Source organism: Echinops telfairi, unplaced genomic scaffold (assembly GCF_000313985.2).
Source record: "Echinops telfairi isolate 266 unplaced genomic scaffold, ASM31398v2 ScPeMD7_7475;HRSCAF=8513, whole genome shotgun sequence".
NCBI lineage: Eukaryota > Metazoa > Chordata > Mammalia > Afrosoricida > Tenrecidae > Echinops > Echinops telfairi.
In genome coordinates this window covers 29,675,496-29,681,118 of record NW_022111379.1, presented here as the reverse complement: position 1 = coordinate 29,681,118, position 5,623 = coordinate 29,675,496, and positions in this window count along the sequence as shown.

Here is a 5,623-nt window from a genome sequence, read left to right as displayed (position 1 = left end):
TAACTGTCTAGCTGGAAAACTCATCCCGATCAAGTGAAAAGGATTCAGAAGAATACCCTCCCCTCCATCCAATAAACTGGCAGTTTACAAAATAAGTGTGTCAAATAAATGTTATTCTGTCGCACTCACTAAGCAGAATGAAAAACTCTTACTCTACCAGAATCATAAATGACGTAACACATACTATTAGAGCACTGGATTCCACTCCTCAGACAATGAAAGAAAACAAACTACTGCTATTTACTGGGAAATTGTAGTTTGGGGAACCAAAGAAGACTCGGCTATCAGTCAAAAGCCTGAAATGAGAGAATTACACATCATGATCTTCTCACTTCCTCCTGGTCTTTAATTTCCAATGCACTCGTCATCAGACTCTTGACTGGGCTTCCTTTTAACTAGACCTGAGGGTTCAGAAAGCCTCATTTTTCTCCCTCGGAATGGCTAGTGGTTTCGAACAGCTGATCTTGTGGTTTAGCAGCCACATAACCACTAGCCGCAGAACCATTAAAAATGACCTAGAAACTAGTGGTGACATATTGTTAAATGAAAAAAGTAAATTTTCATAACTACATGCTCAAATATAGTATGATCCCATGTATGTACCATTGAATCAATTAATACACAGTGATAAGTATAGAGATGAAGAAATTTCTGGATTAAGAAACCTAGCATATTATTAGACTTTCTTTTTGAGTGATGAGATTTCATGGATTTTTCCTTTCTTTGTTTTATTTTTCTAAACTATTTCAGTTTGCAGAATTGTGATCATTGCTGTGGATCAAGTTGTGGCCTCCTACAAAGTACGTACTGGGAATCCTAACCGCTGTATTTGTGGATGTAAGCCCATTTCACATCGCCAACTTTGTATTCAACTGTTTAAGTCTCACACCACGGGCCCCTCTTCCCAATAGTTCACCCCTCACTCTACTTCTGATTTCTCTTCTCTCAAGTGGATTTCCATTTTAACCAAGTTGATTATTATTTTAATCATCTTATTTCGTGCATTTGAATTGTGGTGCTAGAGAGGAATATGGCAAGTACTCTGGACTTTTAAAAGGACAAACCGATGTGTCTTGGAAGAAGTACAGCCAGAGTGCTCCTTAGAGGGAAGGATGGTGAGATTTTGTCTTACATGTTCTCAGGAGAGACCAGTCTCTGGGAAAGGACATGTTCGATAAAGCAGAGGAGCAGCAAGAAAGAGAAAGGGCCTCAAGGAGATGGATTGGCACAGTGCCTGTAACAGTGTGCTCCAGCACAGGCACAATCATGAGGGTGGCGCAGGACAGGGCAGTGTTTCCTTCTGTTATGCACGAGGTCAATGCAGGTGGGAACTGGCATGATGGCACCTAACAACAACAATGCCTAGAAACAATTATTCATCCCATTGGGATCTCTGTTATTTTAATGAGGCTGCAGCAGATGTAAGGAGTTAAGCCTTTAGAGACCTAAAGAGAGCAGATTAGGCACAGAAGCAAAAAAGCACCAATAGAAAGACTGATCTCACATGGAGGCCATTAAGGAACCAAGGAGCCTAAATTGAAAGAAACAAGGATTTCCCTCTATAAAGGGTCAGAAAGCATCTTGCCTGACAGCCAGCACCTGAATTTGGACTTCTGGCCTCCCACACTGACAAAATTCATTAAAGCCATTCACTTGGAGTATTTTGTTATAGCGACACTAGGAGACTAAGACAAGGATAGACAGGAGACTTCAAAGAATTCATGGGAAAAGGTGTCCCCCCCTCCCCCCGAACTTTTTGAAGCTTCCTGCTATGATTTAAGTATTCGGGGGTGGGGGGGAAAGGAAAACAAAATGTTTGGGGGGAATTATCCTATGATTCAGTCTTTCAGCATCTTGATATTCTAGGCTTTTCTATAGTTTGGTGTCTTTTACTGCAAATTCTGTGATTCTTTTTGGCTCAGGAGCCAGCTGAGCTCCCAGCATCCCTCCAGTACCCAGTCCGCGCCCTCTGGCTGCAGGAGGGGAAAGTGCATTGGGCCATGTCTCAAGGAGCCTTGAGCATCCAGGCTTGGCCTGTCCATTATCTGGGCTTCGGTGACTTCTTCTGCAAAATGGAATGTACAAAGTAGGGCTTTTCCATTTGTAAGGGGACAGAAATCCAACTTAAACTACTTTAAACAATAAGGAATATTCTTAGGGACAACCAAGGCACAGTAAGGACCGAGATGGAAATTGGCCGAAGGAACTGGAACTATCAACTCTAAGGCTTTGCCCTTCCCTCTTCTTGATTCCCCCTCTGCATCTGTTTCCTTCTTCACTAGAACTTCACACCGGTTTCTTCATTTGCCCAAAGAAATGAACTTTCTTGGTCCTTTGTTTGCAAATGTCCCAATCAGGGCTTCCTTGACCCATGTGACCAGCGTTATCAGTCAGGATAGATTGGGTTACACTGTGGTAACAAACAGCCCCAAGCTGTGTCAGAATATAACACAGTTTATTTCATACTCTCACTGCCTGGCCATCATGAGTTGGTGATGGCTTGGCTCTAAGTTGAGAACCCCATGCAGGAACTTGAGCTCTAGAAACAGCTGCTTTCTGGAGACTTGCTGATGTGAAGCAGAGAGAAAGTGGGAACAAGGCAACTTATGGACTGGCTCTTATACCTGCTACCCAGTAAGGAACCCGACCATCTACTGCCTATGTGATACAACCAATCATATAGCTTCTGAAACCCAGGAAACTGGCCTGAGAGGGGGCCATGAGAGAACACTGCATTGTTGACCATGATGGAGTACTTCCTACTGCTATTTGATGGAGTAGGAAGACAGACTATGTCTTACCTGTCTCCATCCAGGAAAAATGGGGTGGGAGCATTGGGTAGACACAAGCATTAATCTCTGCCAAAGTGATCATTAATTTCAGACTCTGAACATGCAAGAGGGCCCAACGATCCCAGAGGGGACAGCCGGGGCACAGGGGCTAATAAAGGGTTCCAGTTCTCCCTCGGCAGCTGTCTAGATGAATCACCAAGTCCTCGGGGTCTCATATAGAAGTGACAATCCCTGCGGGACGGCTGTCGAGATGACAGGCACCTTCGCACGGGAACCAACAAGTAGAGTGTCGTAAAGCGGGCTCAGCCCTACTGCTAGCCCCTAGACAGGCATTGAGAAAAGCAGACCACATGCTCCCCCAGGGGAAGTGGGTGTAATCCTCATCTTTGGAGGTGTTTGGTTTCTGAATCTACAACGATGCCAATTTCCATCTCAACCACGGCGATCATCTTCAACTGGAGGAACTGAGTCTCACTAGGCCACACTGTTTTAGTCGGGATTTGAGAAGCCCCGTCTGCTTCTCCAGAAGTCTCCACTGTTTGTGGCAAGAGGAGGCGCACCCAGGGAGCCCCAGCCCTGCCCTCCACACGTGTCCCTTTTCTCTGCAGTGCTCGGACAGGCCTCTGTTGGCATCAGCTTAGAGCACAGCCACGTGAAGGCCAGAAATGGGGCCTGTGGCTCTCTGGCACCTTCATCGCCTTCTGTATAGTCGGTGCCAAGCATTCGACCACCACATCACAAAGCAGCATGTCCTTTTAGCTTTCCCGGTCTGAACCCCTCTTCCTGCCGAGGGACAAGGGAGGGCTTTCTTTATTTAGACGATAAGATTTCAGTAGGAGCCAGTTGGGAACCAATTCCCAAGACCGTGGTTCTAAGAAAGAACGGCTAGGTCCTGGCTGACTGCATCAGGCTTTCTGCCAGAGTAGATACTCACCAAGAGGGAGGTGGGACATGGTCAACTGGAACCCACCTACACTGATTTGCAGGAGCCAAAATCTGAAACCAAACTACCCGCCATGGAGTGGATGCCCGATAATAGCGTCCCTGATAGCGACCCAATAGCGCTGCTCCCCACCTTCCTCCTGGGGAATGGCTGGCAGTTTTGAACTGCTAACGTTTTCGTCAGCGGCCCAACGTGTAACACACTGCACTGCCAGGGCTCCTTTCTTCCAGGAGCACTTGTTCGAGTTTCAGGGACGTTGTGAGTGCGATTTCCCATTGAAATCAGCCACAGTGGCTGTATTTGCACCACAGAAATAGGCACACACTCACACTCACTGCCATCAAGTTAGTGCTGACTCCTAGCGACCCCCTGCGGGTTTCCGAGACTATGGCTATTTATAGGAGTAGAAAACCCAGTCTTTCTCCCAAAGAGCTGCTGGTGGTTTCGAACTGCCGACCGTGCAGATCACAGCCCAATGCATAACCACTACACCACCAGGGCTCCCAGAAATGGGCAGATGCTACAATTCAGTCTCCTTTTCTGCTTCCCTGCCCCACTCATCTATTGCCGGGTGTTAAACACTTTCGGGCACAGCACTGGTGAGTGGTCCCTGCCTGGAGGGCTGCGGAGGGGCTTCTGCTCCGGCACAGGGTCAGGTAGTCTGGATTAGGTGGTCTCTGAGGAGTGTCTTGAGGATGGGTGAAATAGTTTATTGTCTGAGACTGGGAGGTTCGGGGTTCCAGTCAACAGCAGCCTTATCTTGAGCCCCCGCAGGGACGCACACCCAGAGCTGTCAGCTCTGCTCTGTGTGCAGTTCAGGGAGAAGATTCTACTCTGCCTCAAAACCCGGAGTCAACTTTGCGACTCTTTTTCTTCTTCCTCCCTTGATTACCAGTAAATTAAATTGGCACTAGCTACAAAACAACTGCATTCAACCACTTCTTTCCATCCCTAATGCTAGCATCTTGTCCAGGAAACCTCCTCTCTCCTTGAGGTGCTACTAGAACTCAATTCATGCTCTTGAGTCCCCCTCACTACCACCGTCCCAACTCAATCTATATTTCATATCTTGCTATTTGCTCCTAGCATTTCCCCCTGGCATGTGATCTATTTTGTATGCTTACTTGTGCTCTGTCTCCATGCACCGGAATAAGGCTCCTTGAGATCAGAGGCTTGTTTTTCTGTTTCTGCCATTCATGATTGCCCCAGAGGGGAGCAGATGGGGGCTTGTGGTAGGAGAGAGCTTGGCTCTCTCTTGACTTCAAGAGTCACTCCTAGCTCTTGAAGAGGGTCTGCTGAGAAAGCACAGATTTGGACGTCTGTCGACAAGCATATCCACTCCCCAAAGAACAAGGCTAGTGGCCTGGTGAGGGACACGGAGATCCTCAGGATGGGGATTGGACAGCTCCAGAGGCAGCTTGGAAGGGCTCTCTGCCTCCTCTGTTCTCTCTGGTCTCGCTCTCCACTGGATCTGAGTCTGGGGGCTCTGAATTCTCTCCCAGATCCCTGTTCCTCCCTGGACATGCTGAGAAAGCCATTGGGGGAAAGCTTTGGAAAACCCCCAGCTGCTGGTCAGATCTGCATCCCGGCACTGCTTCCCCTCTTCTTTGGGCTCCCTGCCTCTACCTGATGACACAGCATGCCCTTGGGTCAGCTCACTCTGCCCTCCTTCATTCTGCGCTTCAGGGACAGGCCTCCAGGCGGATTCTGGAAAGGCAGCAGGAAGCAGGCATGGTGCCAGTCCATCCCTCCTCCGCAAACTCTGAGAGGGTGATTGATGACTTCGTCTTGGTGAATGGGCTCCAGGGAAGGAGCCAGTCCTGCCAGCTGGCCCAGCCCACTGGTGTGCAAGGCCTCACTCGGCCATCTTCTGTCCACCTCAGAGCCA